We start from the raw sequence: 16,198 nt of genomic DNA, 5'->3' as shown, positions 1-16,198 counted from the left end.
CCTTAAGTATGCAAATGACAACAATAACATACCTGATATAATTTCATCAGTGGAGTCTGGGAGGATAGAAAGAAAAATAACGGCATTAAAGTGGTAAAATGGACACAGCCAAAGAAGCATAAGTCCCTTAAGTATGCAAGGAACAATTTTAGTCCTTTAAAGTTGCCAAAAATTAATATTTTTAGTGTCCGTATCAGTTAGTTTTTACATGAAGGGTACCTATGAGAAAAAGGATATTAGAGGACTCATATTTGCAGGTATAATTTTTATAATTTATGCTATTTTAAAATTTATTTTTAGCTTTAGAAGGGGAGCCTTTAAGCAGCGATTTGTCTTTGCGTGACCTATAGGTTACGGGTTCGAACCGTGGATGTAGCCACTATTGCTTGCGTTTAGATTGTCTACATCACATTCTTTGAGGTACGGTCCTTTTCCTGATCCTGCCAATGAAGGATGCTTTATGCACCAGGCAGTGTATCTTTTGAGATAATTTTAGCTATATTTTTTTTTAAAATAATTTTTAGCGTCTAGTGCAATTTTTAATTTGTGTGTTGTATATTTAGGATTTGATAGGACTTTTTTGACATCTATGATTAAATCTTATTTTTTGGTCACTATTTTCATCAAATCTAACAGACACAGTTCAGTAAATATTTGACAGTGACCAAAACTGTTAACTTTTGATGAACTTAAAGGATCAAAATTGTCACGACCCAACCCCGTGGGCCGTGACTCGTGCCCGAATTGGACACTCATATTATCTGTTAACTATAGTCATTTACAATTAGCATGTCATGATCTCATTTGTATATAAAAAGATAGGGAGTTATTTTAAATCTGTCAAAGTTTTGTGTGTCTTAGGCACCTGTCTCCTGAGGAGTTGCACTTTTAAATAACCACATAGATATATATATTACTACGCAAGCCGACAAGGCTGCCACGATATACAAAATACCAAACATACATATATATGCAAGCCGATAAGGCTGCCATTACGAATGGGTACGCCCCAAACATAAGTCATAGACATAAAACGCATCAACAACTACAAACAGACCCACACCGATGTCCACAGACCTCTAAGAGTAATGACCGTATTATGTGGCGGGACAGGGCCCCGCCATACCCAAATAAACACATACGAATACAACATAAGGGAGTTATACCACAAGCTAGCTCCGGAACAAAGGAGCAGTCCAAAATAGCTGAAATAGTGTCCTAAGCTGGCGGATCTCCGAAACGAGCGTCTGTACCTGCGGGCATGAACGCAGCCCCCCGAAGAAAGGGGGGTCAGTACGGAATATGTACTGAGCATGTAAAGCTTGAAACACATTAATAGACTTATATTGAGACACGGTGTATACGACACAATGCAACAACAGAATTTCATAAAACTTGCCTTTGAACATAATTCATCTGTATCATTCTCATGTCATTGTCATTATAGAGTTTTGTAATCAAACCTGCATAATCATTCTGTATATAACATATATAACGTGTCCCGGCCCTTTAATGAGGGCCTCGGTAATTTAAAATCATAGCATCATAACATAAACATAGACGTGTCCCGGCCCTTTCCTGAGGGACTCGGTAATAAGGAATATGCCCTCCTGGCCACCATCATCTCCATATCATCATATCATCATCATCATCATCATCATATATATATATATATAACGTGTCCCGGCCCTCTAGTGAGGGACTCGGTCATTAATATAGTAAATGTGCGCACGAAAACGTACCCTGGCCCGGGACTCAGTGAAGGATATAGCGGTAAGCACGAGCAGAATAATAGGCAACCACATATATGCAATTCATCTTTTTTGAGACTCAATGGATAAGCAACTAACCAGCTCTAAAGTGTAAAAATAATATTCATATTCAGTTCATCTTAAGTCTCATACTAACTATTACAAGAAACGTTTCAGATTTCATGTACGTATATCGCTTCAACATGGTATAGCTTTTGAAAGTCAAGTATGTCTCTAGTTGTGCAATTCTTTAAGTATAGGAACTTTCATGCATTATTCATTAGTCAATCATATTGTAGGCACATGACAATAACCTTAATGAAATATAGAATCATAAGTCATACATGAAACTAGAGAATAGAATTTACCCCAAGGTTCATATCGTTTCACACTTACGTCTAGGACATGCCAAAAGAAGAAGGAATAGGCTTTACATACCTTTTGCGTTTAGTTGTATTCTAACTTGTACTTGCTGCCCAAAAACACTTATCCTATATCAAGATGTGAAGAACTACAATTAGTCTACAAGGGCATTCAATACGTATTGTGACACTCACAGTTCCTTTCTAACAATTAAACGACGTTTCGTTCGCATTCAAACCAACTAGCGTTACAAGCTAACATTGCTAATCGTTCTTTCATATATTAATCAAGACTTGTTTAAACATGACTTAGGGAACTTGGGCAGTCCATGCACCATTCAAAACTGTTTCATACACATGGCTAAACAACACACATAGCATTTCCATTCTCACTTAGCAATTTTCCAGTTTTAACTTGCAACAACAACAACACGTTTAATGACATTACTTTCATGATTTTTGGAACTGTTTTAGCATCATTTTCATTCTTACAACAGCCCACAATTCATCTCAATTTCAACTTGAATCAATGCACTTTACTTTCACTAAACGTTTGCAACAAGAATCAACATTCAACACACACAAATTCACTTCTAACATCAAAACTGTCCACGGTTTTGGACTGCCTTTACCCCTCAACATAATTCATTTCTTTAACACCTCAATTCACATATTCAACATGCATACAATACACCACAATGTCCATAACAACAACAACCCAAATGTGACACAAAACAGTCCCTAATTCTCCCCAAAACAGTCCCTACTACACGGCTACAACACCCTTTCCACAATTTCGTGATTTTCATCCGTTTATCCAACTACAATACATTCAATCCATTTCCAATACATGCTCAAGAAGATAAAGCATGACTTCATTAGAACCTTCAACGCACGGCTCATTTTCATTTCAAGAAAAACAGTCCAATATCCAACATACAACATCACAACCAAACTTCTACAAATCTTTGTTCATTTGCCTATGTTGATACATATTCAATTCATCAACAATACATGCAAAATGAAATCAATCATGACTTCACCTCACTCACGGCTAACTCTTTACTTCAACTACAACAACAATCCAACAACAACATGCATGAACTATGCATTCAAATCGTCATACAACACATGAAGAAAATTATCAACTCTTACCTTGTAACTACACTTCAATCGGCTAGCCTTCACTTTCACCTCTTGGAATTTTTTTTTAACACTTGTTCTTGCTATATCAATGGATGCTACACGTTAATATACCTTCAATGGAGTTAAATTTCTTGAGAAACTGAAATTTTTGGATCAATTTTTCTTCACCATTTTCGGCTAGCTCTAGCCGTGAGTCTCTCTTTCTCTCTCTAAGTGTTCTACACTTTGGAATGTTGTAATGAGTTGTGAAAATGTGGAGTGGACAGATTTTTTGTCTCTTTGTCCCCTCCATGCCTTGGACATGTGGATCACACTAAATTGGGTCAAGATTCCTTGACCAAGGCACTATAGTGCACGGCTACACATGGAGAAAAATGTGGGTAGATTTTTTTTTGTTCCCAATCCCACTTATAGTTAGTTTAATCCCAAATTTCTCCATTAATATATCAATGCCAAACGAAATTGTAGTTAAATTATGACTTGAAACGAAACCGGAAGTTAAAATCTCTACTTCGTATCTTAAAATAGTCTTGTCTTTAACTTGTCACTTTTAGTTTAAAACGTCCCAATGTATGAAAATATGGGATATAACATTCTTCCCCCCTTTAGAACATTCGTCCTCGAATGTTACATTAGTGTTGCCTAAGCATACTTAACCTTTCACCGTTCCTGGTCAATCTTATCCTTCACAACCTCACAGCCTGTCTTACCAATACATTTGCATCCGTCACAATTCATTTTCCTCTGTATTCTCATCTTAATCATACTACTACTCCTTTTTACTATAAACTCGACATAATTTATCCCTATTTTTACTAACAACAAAGGGAAAAATATATGACAGTGTGGAGCCTGGATCTATCAATGCATATACATCTTGGGAGGAAATCGATAATATACCTGTAACAACATTCGGCGACGCTTCCTGATCCTGTCTGCTAGCTAAAGCATATAAGCGGTTTGAAGGACCGCCAGAACTAGAAGCCCCTCCACGGCCTCTGCCATGGCCTGCTGGTGTCGGAATACCTTGTCCCATAGGACGCATGGCAACTGAAGAAGAAGAACCAGCAACTGACCCCGTAGGCTGAGCTGCACCATCTGCACCACCCCCAAATCGACACTCCCTCATAGTATGGCCTTGACGGCCGCAAGAGAAACAAGCACCACTAATGCGGCGGCATTCCCCCAGATGGCGCCTGCCACATCGAGGGCACTGTGGTATAGATGGCCTCGTCTGGCCTGAATCCTTGTGCATCTGGAAACCTGAAGTCATGGAGCTTTGACCAGCTTCTGAATACCCTGTGCTATCAAACCTCCTACCAGTGAATCGTGGAGGTTCACTCCGTGCCGGCTGAGAAGGGTAGCTATTATGCTGCTGTTGGGGCTGCCCGCCCCGAAACTCACCAGAATACCCAGATGACCTGGCCCGCTTGGGCGGTCTCCTATCACGATCTCTGCCCGACTGATCCCTACCAGCATAATCGGCCCTGTATCGGTCCTCCATACCCTGGGCATGGGCCTGTAACCGGGCGATATCCATATCTGTCTGTGACGCCATCGCCATGCAACCGTCAATCAAGTAGCGGTCCAATCCTATCACATACCGGTGCATACGGTCAGCCATATCCGCTACTATAGCAGGGGCATATCGAGCCAAAGAATCAAACTCCAGGTTATACTCGCGAACACTCCGGCCGTTCTGCCGCAACTGTAAAAATTTATCAACCCGTGCCCGCCGTAACTCCGGGGGCAGAAAGTGGCGGAGAAAAGCAGTCACAAACTCATCCCAAGTAGCTGGGGAAGCCCCCTCACCTCTGGACAGCTCCCAAGACTTATATCAATTGGCAGCAACATCTCGTAATCTGTGTGAGGCTAACTCAACGGACTCGGTCTCTGAAGCCCTGACCAAATCCAATGAGCGCCGCACTCCCCGAATGAAGTCGTGGGGGTCCTCCTCGGGCTTAGACCCGAAAAACTCTGGGGACGGCATGTCAGAAAATCACGAACCCTCAGGCTATCACGCCTGTCATCATCATCATCATCTCTCTCCCCGCGTCTGCGAACCTGTCACGCTACCAAAGTAGTCAATAACTGTACAGCCTCCCTCAATGTCCTATCCTCCGCCCCTGGCTGAGGTGCTGGAGGCGCGGGAGCTGGAGCCTCTGGAGCTAATGGTGAAGCTGCTCCAGACTCCTCTGATGATGAAGACGTAGCAGAGTCTGCTGGCCGGGACGCAATATCACGCATCATCTGAGCGAGGGTCTGAGTACCCCTTTGAGCCCGGCTGGTCTCTCCTACCACGCCCTTTTTCTTCTGGGCGGCCGTCGCCTTTTTTGGAGGCATCACTGAAAGAAAAACAACAGCGGATCAGAACAGAATCATCCTAATAGCACAGCTCTATCGCACGATCTAAGATTCAAAGAAAGGAGACTCCCTAAATGTCCTGTAGCCTCATGTTTATCGATGTGGTGCACCACACACCGATAAACAAGACTCTACTAGACACGGTCTGTAGACACTCCGAGGATTAACTCGCTCTGATACCACATTTGTCACGACCCAACCCCGTGGGCCGTGACTCGTGCCCGAATTGGACACTCATATTATCTGTTAACTATAGGCATTTACAATTATCATGTCATGATCTCATTTGTATATAAAAAGATAGGGAGTTATTTTAAATCTGTCAAAGTTTTGTGTGTCTTAGGCACCTGTCTCCTGAGGAGTTGCACTTTTAAATAACCACATAGATATATATATTACTACGCAAGCCGACAAGGCTGCCACGATATACAAAATACCAAACATACATATATATGCAAGCCGACAAGGCTGCCATTACGAATGGGTACGCCCCAAACATAAGTCATAGACATAAAACGCATCAACAACTACAAACAGACCCACACCGATGTCCACAGACCTCTAAGAGTAATGACCGTATTATGTGGCGGGACAGGGCCCCGCCATACCCAAATAAACACATACGAATACAACATAAGGGAGTTATACCACAAGCTAGCTCCGGAACAAAGGAGCAGTCCAAAATAGCTGAAATAGTGTCCTAAGCTGGCGGATCTCCGAAACGAGCGTCTGTACCTGCGGGCATGAACGCAGCCCCCCGAAGAAAGGGGGGTCAGTACGGAATATGTACTGAGCATGTAAAGCTTGAAACACATTAATAGACTTATATTGAGACACGGTGTATACGACACAATGCAACAACAGAATTTCATAAAACTTGCCTTTGAACATAATTCATATGTATCATTCTCATGTCATTGTCATTATAGAGTTTTGTAATCAAAGCTGCATAATCATTCTGTATATAACATATATAACGTGTCCCGGCCCTTTAATGAGGGACTCGGTAATTTAAAATCATAGCATCATAACATAAACATAGACGTGTCCCGGCCCTTTCCTAAGGGACTCGGTAATAAGGAATATGCCCTCCTGGCCACCATCATCTCCATATCATCATATCATCATCATCATCATATATATATATATATATATATAACGTGTCCCGGCCCTCTAGTGAGGGACTCGGTGATTAATATAGTAAATGTGCGCACGAAAACGTACCCTGGCCCGGGACTCAGTGAAGGATATAGCGGTAAGCACGAGCAGAATAATAGGCAACCACATATATGCAATTCATCTTTTTTGAGACTCAATGGATAAGCAACTAACCAGCTCTAAAGTGTAAAAATAATATTCATATTCAGTTCATCTTAAGTCTCATACTAACTATTACAAGAAACGTTTCAGATTTCATGTACGTATATCGCTTCAACATGGTATAGCTTTTGAAAGTCAAGTATGTCTCTAGTTGTGCAATTCTTTAAGTATAGGAACTTTCATGCATTATTCATTAGTCAATCATATTGTAGGCACATGACAATAACCTTAATGAAATATAGAATCATAAGTCATACATGAAACTAGAGAATAGAATTTACCCCAAGGTTCATATCGTTTCACACTTACGTCTAGGACATGCCAAAAGAAGAAGGAATAGGCTTTACATACCTTTTGCGTTTAGTTGTATTCTAACTTGTACTTGCTGCCCAAAAACACTTATCCTATATCAAGATGTGAAGAACTACAATTAGTCTACAAGGGCATTCAATACGTATTGTGACACTCACAGTTCCTTTCTAACAATTAAACGACGTTTCGTTCGCATTCAAACCAACTAGCGTTACAAGCTAACATTGCTAATCGTTCTTTCATATATTAATCAAGACTTGTTTAAACATGACTTAGGGAACTTGGGCAGTCCATGCACCATTCAAAACTGTTTCATACACATGGCTAAACAACACACATAGCATTTCCATTCTCACTTAGCAATTTTCCAGTTTTAATTTGCAACAACAACAACACGTTTAATGACATTACTTTCATGATTTTTGGAACTGTTTTAGCATCATTTTCATTCTTACAACAGCCCACAATTCATCTCAATTTCAACTTGAATCAATGCACTTTACTTTCACTAAACGTTTGCAACAAGAATCAACATTCAACACACACAAATTCACTTCTAACATCAAAACTGTCCACGGTTTTGGACTGCCTTTACCCCTCAACATAATTCATTTCTTTAACACCTCAATTCACATATTCAACATGCATACAATACACCACAATGTCCATAACAACAACAACCCAAATGTGACTCAAAACAGTCCCTAATTCTCCCCAAAACAGTCCCTACTACACGGCTACAACACCCTTTCCACAATTTCGTGATTTTCATCCGTTTATCCAACTACAATACATTCAATCCATTTCCAATACATGTTCAAGAAGATAAAGCATGACTTCATTAGAACCTTCAACGCACGGCTCATTTTCATTTCAAGAAAAACAGTCCAATATCCAACATACAACATCACAACCAAACTTCTACAAATCTTTGTTCATTTGCCTATGTTGATACATATTCAATTCATCAACAATACATGCAAAATGAAATCAATCATGACTTCACCTTACTCACGGCTAACTCTTTACTTCAACTACAACAACAATCCAACAACAACATGCATGAACTATGCATTCAAATCATCATACAACACATGAAAAAAATTATCAACTCTTACCTTGTAACTACACTTCAATCGACTAGCCTTCACTTTCACCTCTTGGAATTTTTTTTTAACACTTGTTCTTGCTATATCAATGGATGCTACATGTTAATATACCTTCAATGGAGTTAAATTGCTTGAGAAACTGAAATTTTTGGATCAATTTTTCTTCACCATTTTCGGCTAGCTCTAGCCGTGAGTCTCTCTTTCTCTCTCTAAGTGTTCTACACTTTGGAATGTTGTAATGAGTTGTGAAAATGTGGAGTGGACAGATTTTTTGTCTCTTTGTCCCCTCCATGCCTTGGACATGTGGATCACACTAAATTGGGTCAAGATTCCTTGACCAAGGCACTATAGTGCACGGCTACACATGGAGAAAAATGTGGGCAGATTTTTTTTTGTTCCCAATCCCACTTATAGTTAGTTTAATCCCAAATTTTTCCATTAATATATCAATGCCAAACGAAATTGTAGTTAAATTATGACTTGAAACGAAACCGGAAGTTAAAATCTCTACTTCGTATCTTAAAATAGTCTTGTCTTTAACTTGTCACTTTTAGTTTAAAACGTCCCAATGTATAAAAATATGGGATATAACAAAAATTACTCAGGGACTATTTTAAACTTATCCTCAAACATAAGGAATCATTTTGTTATTTTCTCAGAAATAAGTACATTTGACTTGTACTTTGGGGGTCAATTTTCAGTTGACATTGGGCCACAAGAGGACCGGGTCGTTATACACGGCCCAAGACGTGCAATGGTCGGTGAGATGATTCTGGGCCCACTTGGTCCAGATTTTCAATAAACCAGTTGGGTTGTTTAGAATTTTCCCTCTATTTCTTTGTTATTATTTTCCAGTAAGAATGTTATTTAAGAAGAGGAAAATCAAGGGGATTCAATCATTTCACTGTCAACCAATTAAAAAAAAAGGATCTTAATATCTTTAGTTACAATAAAATTATTTCAAATTGTTGAAGTGGGCCGAAGACTATTTGTGCTAAACTTAGGAAAATAAGGAAAATCAAGGGGGCTCGAATCATTTCGGTGTCAACTAATAAAATAAAAGGATCTTAATATTTTTAGTCAGGCGATTAAAAAGAATTCACCTCCTTAGCAGTAATTGTTATAACCGTCTCCAGTATATAATAAGTGTATAATCAACATATAATGTATATACAATGATTGTGAACAGGTTATGCAATAATTATACAGACGATAATTTATGAAAAAAAAAAAATAGGGTTTATTTTGTTGTGGTCATTGTTGGGTTGTAGTATAGTGGAAAAGTCCATTGAACAATGAAATGGAAGCATTTAACAGTGTGATCACGCAATCAATAAAGTGAGAATAAAAAATGATCAAAATTTAAGTTAACCTAGTGTTTGTATTACTGGAGAATGCAAGTCTTCAATAAATAGTTGATGGTATGTAATATGCAAGAGATTCTTGTTCTAGCTCATGTATTAGTTGTTTGACCATAAAGTAATTAACCCTAGTACATATGTAACCACACAAATACAAAATAATGAACTCACAAATTAAGGCATATAAAACATATTGAAAGTGAAATGTCTCCCCTTATATTTCTCATAAGAGAAAGAAGGAAAAAATATATAGACTTTTAAAGCTATCTCTTTATCTATGACAAATGAATAAGGCTTAATACATAGATGGCCCCCTAAACTTGACATGTTTTGTAAGATAAACATATAAACTTACGAAGTGACCAAATAGACATTTAAACTTGTCAAAAGTGTATTTTTTAAATACATTTATATTGAAGACCCTGTGCGTGAGGTCCAAGTGTCATTTATGTAGCAAATAAATAAATAATAGTCCATGTAAGAAAATATAGGCTAACCACGTGTAATTTATTTCCATGTAGGCAAATAATAGTCGAAAGCCATTGTACACCTAATTTGTTCATTCCCACGATTTCTTCATTCTCTCGAACAGTGAACTGCTGCATTCCTCCTCCTTTTCATTATCAAATTCCTTGAGTTTTAACCACATCCCTCTAAATGTAAAGTCAAAACTCATCAAAACTTCAACAAAATCGAGAGAAAATCATGATATTTGAAGACAAAGTATACTGATATTTTTTTCGAGTGGTGCACATATAACATATCTGCTTTATTCATTAATAATAACATCAAACGTCTAAGAAAAAGCAAAAAATTCAAGCATATAAGAAAAAAAAAGAGCAACTTTTCACTCTTTTCAACATCATATTTAAATTCTATTCCTAAGAAAATCAAAAATATTTTGAACTTCTATTTCCTACGTGAGTACCTTTTAAAGACGAAATACTATAAAAAAAAATTGAGAAAATTTAGAAAAAGATTTAATAAGCTATTATATTAAATTACATTTTATTTTACCAAAATCTAATCAAGTTGAGTTAATAGTGTAGAAAGTATATCATTATACTGGATGAGATCTTACCTTATGTGTAAAGGTTAGAAACTAAGGAAACAATTACGCCCAAAAAAAAAAAAAGAAACAAGTACGCCAAAAAACATTACTGTTATTTTGCTGACTCACCAATTTTGCAAAAGTTTCACGCGCTCATTACAAAATACAAGACACGTGAATTGCCAGGATAGCAAATGTGTTAAAAATACATTTTGAATAAGTTTAAGTGTCTATTTGGTCACTTCATAAATTTATATGTTTATCTTATAAAACATGCCAAATTTAAGGGGCTATCTAGGTATTAAGCCAATGAATAATCATCAAAGCAAAGAGAAGATATCCTATTCGTATCCCACATACAATAGCAATATAATACTGGATTGATGAAAATATTGCAAAGACATGGAAAATGCTTCTCTTAAATGTTTTAATTAAATTAAAAAGAAGCTGAAAAGAATGTTTCAAGCTTGAACAGCTCACATACATGACACATCTCTCTTGTGGTAGCTATATGTGAAGATAACTAATATATCTCATTATCCGTGATCATAATTCACTGCAAGTGATTAAATAGATTGGAGTTTAAATATAAGAGTTGCAACTTCACATGCATGCACTACTAATTAAATTCTATATAGTACCGATGATGTAAAAGAATTTTTACACTAGCATGTTATCTAAAAGAGAATTACAAGTAACAACAATTCATAATAAGTGGAAAACATCAACATTAAAAACAAGGCAGTTATCTGTTACTGGTTAAAAATACTTATACTAATTGTAACACTTATTTGCATTGTCAGTATATATAAGTTACAAGATGTATGTAGAACACAAAAGACAGATGTGTGAGCTTTGTTTTTTTTTTTTTTTTTGGGAGGAGGGGTTGTCGTGTGACAGATAGAGGGCGAGCACGCAGGGCTTCAAACATGGAATTTTCATGCAAGAACCCTGTGTGCTCACTCTCTTCTGTCACTAGCTACCTTCCCACTAAGTGAAGTGAATTTGTTTTGTTACCTGTAAACAAGATGGAAACCACAAAGATGGACCGGACGCACTAAGCTTCCGTTATGTTCAGGTCTGAAAAAAGCCAGCCCGACCATAGTTTTAACTTTTATTTCTACAAGTTAAAGGACTATTTTGACAATTGAACCTATGATTCAAATCTTACTATGATAACTTTTACCGTTGTGTCAAAGCTATTCTTCTTTCCTTGCAACCTATTAGGGCTCTGGCTGGACACTAAGCTATTTTTTGCTTCTAAATATGATGAATGATGTGTTCCAGCTTGGAGCTGAGCTTTAATTTATAGAAGGCTAAAATTGGTGCTTCCTCTGTTACTTTTCATATTCCCTTTCCCTCCTTATTTTCAGTAGTGGATTAATTAAATAGTATAAAGTATAAATCCCATTAGCGTATATCTACAGGTAAATCTCTTTAAAATGTGGAATTTGTAATTTTAAAATAAGACAGCTTAATGACAAGGTGACCTCTTTGGTGTAAGAAATCTTACACTAACGTTGTATACAGTATATAACTGTCAGGGGTTTTGCCCTGATTTTCTTACCAAATTTGAGTTTTACTTTTCCGTTGAATGAAAGTCAAAGTATTACCATAATTGCTTTTACTTTTCCTGAAAGAAAAATATAATTCTCTTCCATATTTAACTAATCCTTGTCTTGGAAGAAAAGATTTAGACCTCTATAAATTAAAGAATCCCTCTCATACAACAGAATATAATAGCATCCACAATATAGTCGTTTAGAGAGTCTTGTTTATGGGGAGATTATTCTCTCCACAGTTTTAATGCTTTCTTTTAAATTAAGTTTTTTAATATGTAAGTCACTTGACCAAATCATATTATAATTTATGCGTTTTAGTATATTTTCTTTGTTGTTCGATTTATCATCATTCAAGGTTTGTAAATTATTAGCTTCCGCATGACGCCCTGATTATTTCGATCCCAACAATAACATGTACTGTTAAACAGTCAATTAAGAGAATATATGCATTGATTTTAGTTATTCGACTTGTGTACGTATATGTCTAATTCTTCTTTAACCTTTTTATTTATTTACACTCCAATCATACTAGTCCAGAATAAGGGAATCAATCAGTAATGACGAACTAGATTAATGCTTCAGTATTGTTTACTGACCACATCACTAATGCTAAAGTAATTTTTTTAAATCCTTTTATCCCTTCTCCTTTTAACAGCACTAACGACTTTGGAATCACTTGATGAGGTTTAAAGTCTGTTAGGATGGGCTTATGCCTATAAGCTGTAAGCTAAAAAAAATAAGTTGGGTAGTATAACTTATTTTTTTTTTGCTTATTCAGCTTATAAGCTGCTTTAGATAATCTAAGTCAAATGGGCCCAATTATTTTGTTCAGCTTATTTTAAGCACAAAATGACTTTAAGCTGGCCAGTCAAACACTCAAAAAAGCTGAAAACAGCTTATAAGCAACTTATAAGCCAGTCCAAACGGGCTCTTAATTCCCTTTCAAATGCGGCTGCTGGCCAATTAGGAATTTCACTAATAAAATTTAAACATATTCTTCGTTTTGTTGAAGATAATGACTCCATTAATGAGCTAGAAGAGAAGAAGAAGAAGAAGAAGAAGAAGAAGAAGAAGAAGAAGAAGAAGAAGAAGTTGTGTTTGGCTGTAGGTATGTCAACACAAACACAAATGAAGCCTTTAGGCTTTGACCCTCTTTCACGGATTGGGCTTTCAAAAGGTATTGGGTCTTTGACAAGTATTGGGCCTTTTCACACAACAGACAACACATTATTCAGAAAGCTCAAATACTCAGCTCACAACAGCCCACTCTCACAAAGCAGGCCTTTATTTTATTCAGATCCTATACCTAGTAAATATGGTACCTAATTTTCCTATTATGCCCTTTTATACACTGTAAGGAATAATTAGTGATAGTGACATAGGACAGTGGGACAGTCAGTGGGAACAGAAGCATCTTTCTTTTTATTCCTTTTGTCCTCTGATTTTGTATATGTACCGGAACATAGATGATGAAATGAACAGACAAGAAATTTTCTCATAACATTTGATCTCAATTTCCTTCATGGTATCAGGGCATTAAGGAACATTTTCCTTTGCTTTTTCTCACTATTTTATCACTTGTAATTCTCAGCCTTTACAATGACTGGGAATGCAAATCAAACAAATGAAGGTAACACTTCAGAGCAGTTTGTGACTAATACAGCTGCTGATATTTCAAACCCCTATTACTTACATCCATTTGATTCGCCAGGTATGCAATTGGTGAACTCAGTTTTTGATGGAAAGGGGTATGCAGGTTGGAGTAGGGCCATCATCATAGCTTTATCAGCCAAGAATAAACTTGGAATGATAGATGGTAACCTCACTGAACCTGATTCATCATCTGCACAGCATCAATCTTGGTGTAGGTGCAATGATATGGTCATATCATGGATCCTTAACTCACTTTCAAAAGACATTGCACAGTCTGTCCTTTATTCCAAAACTGCAAGACAAATATGGAAAGATCTATCAACTAGGTTTGGACAGTGTAATGGTGCAAAATTATACCAGTTACAAAAAGAACTTAATGATGCTATCCAAGGTTCTAATGACATAGCTGGTTATTTCACTAAAGTAAAGAAAATATGGGATGAGTTAGATGCACTAAATACTTTTGATCACTGTTCCTGTAACTGTACTTGTGGAGGAAATGCAAAAACTGTTAAATCTCATCAAGATGGGAGGTTAATACAGTTTTTGATGGGTCTTAATGATGCATATTCAGGGGTTAAGAGTAGCATTCTCATGCTAGATCCACTTCCCTCTATTGGACATGCCTACTCTCTGCTCATGCAAGATGAGAAGCAGAGAGAGGTACATGTTGCAGCTCATTCTTCTGAGGCTGCCTTCTTGGTCACAAATCACCAGAAGTTCAACATCAACAATCAGAAACAGAGGTTTGGAACAGCTGCAAAATTCAAACAGAATTTTGACAGGAACTATGATCAACAGAAGGGAGGATTGTTTTGTACTAATTGTAAAATGACAAATCATGTTGAGGAAAATTGTTATAAGCTGATAGGGTATCCAACAAATTTCAAATTCACAAAATCAAAGAAAAATCAATATCCTACTCAGCATAACAATCAGTACTCTAGTCATAATGCAGCACAAGGAGGGAAGCAATACCACAACAACTATAAGAACAATATGCAAGATTCGGGATTCAGTGCTATTGAAACATCTAATGCAGAAAATATAAACATGATGGGCCAGATTTTTCAACTGCTTCAAGAGGTGAAACTTGGTCAACAGAGCAATCAAAACTCTGATGCCAATACTTCTGCCAACTGTGCTGGTATAATTACACCTCATTTTAACCCTGCCTCTTTTTCCTTTTTATCACAAATAGATTCATCTTCTTGGATATTAGACTCTGGTGCTTCTGAGCACATGACATATGACTTAAACCTTTTAACAAACATTACCCCTTTGTCTATGGTGTTATATGTTAGTTTGCCTAATTCTCAAAGGTTGAAAGTAACTCATAAAGGGAGTGTTGCCATATTTCCAAATCTGGTCTTGCATAATGTACTCTTTGTACCAGATTTCAGGTTTAACTTACTTTCTGTTCACAAGTTTACCACACAATTTGACTGTTTCTTATTTTTCTTTTCTTGTTGTGCAATTTTCCAGGCCCCTTCAATGAAGAGGCCAGTGGTTCTTGGGGAGGTTAGAGATGGGCTTTATCTACTCAAGCCCAGTCCAGTCAAGCCTAAATCAGTCAATCCAGTCAAGTCAAGCCAACATAATCAAGTTCCTGAACAGTTTTCCAGGGATAGTATTAAGTCTAGTTCTGTCTCCTTTTCTTGCAACAATGATGCTCAGTCTGATCCTGTTTTTAGTTTTTCCATTCCCAATATAAGCCTATGGCATCAGAGGTTGGGACATTTGCCCATTTCTAGTATGAAAAATATCTCTAAATTTTCTTTGACTTCTCTACATACTTTGTTCCCTTGTGATATGTGTGCAAAAGCAAGACAAGCAAGACTTCCTTTCCCAGACAACACTATTTCCACCAAAGCTATATTTGACCTAATCCATGTGGACACTTGGGGACCCTATAAAGTGGATACTTATGATGGGAATAGGTATTTTTTGACAATTGTTGATGACTTTAGTAGGGATACATGGACTTTCCTTCTAAAAACTAAGTGTAATGCCTTTCCTACTTTACAGAAATTCTTAGTTTTTGTTGAAAGACAGTTTAATAAAAAGGTTACGATCCTTAGAACAGACAATGCCAAAGAACTACGATCCAGTTTGGTTAATTCAGAATTCCTATCCTCTCAAGGTATTATTCACCAAACTAGTTGTGTAGCCACCCCTCAACAAAATGGAATTGTTGAGAGAAAACA

At 37.1% G+C, this 16,198-nt stretch overlaps 2 long non-coding RNA genes across 2 annotated transcripts; both read right to left on the bottom strand.

Moving 5' to 3' along the window:
• Nucleotides 1–1,005: 1,005 nt before the first annotated feature.
• On the bottom strand, nucleotides 1,006–2,567 carry LOC132638806 (uncharacterized). The gene is made up of 2 exons (XR_009581897.1): nucleotides 2,190–2,567; nucleotides 1,006–1,253 (listed from the first exon to the last, which is right to left on the bottom strand). It is a non-coding gene; the product is annotated as an uncharacterized LOC132638806 (long non-coding RNA).
• Nucleotides 2,568–6,110: 3,543 nt separating this feature from the next.
• Nucleotides 6,111–7,539, bottom strand: LOC132638805 (uncharacterized). The gene is made up of 2 exons (XR_009581896.1): nucleotides 7,295–7,539; nucleotides 6,111–6,358 (listed from the first exon to the last, which is right to left on the bottom strand). It is a non-coding gene; the product is annotated as an uncharacterized LOC132638805 (long non-coding RNA).
• Nucleotides 7,540–16,198: the final 8,659 nt, after the last annotated feature.

This window comes from Lycium barbarum, chromosome 4 (assembly GCF_019175385.1).
Source record: "Lycium barbarum isolate Lr01 chromosome 4, ASM1917538v2, whole genome shotgun sequence".
In the NCBI taxonomy this organism is placed as follows: domain Eukaryota; kingdom Viridiplantae; phylum Streptophyta; class Magnoliopsida; order Solanales; family Solanaceae; genus Lycium; species Lycium barbarum.
The sequence above is the reverse complement of the archived record's forward strand: the minus strand, read 5'-3'. Positions and strand labels throughout refer to the sequence as shown.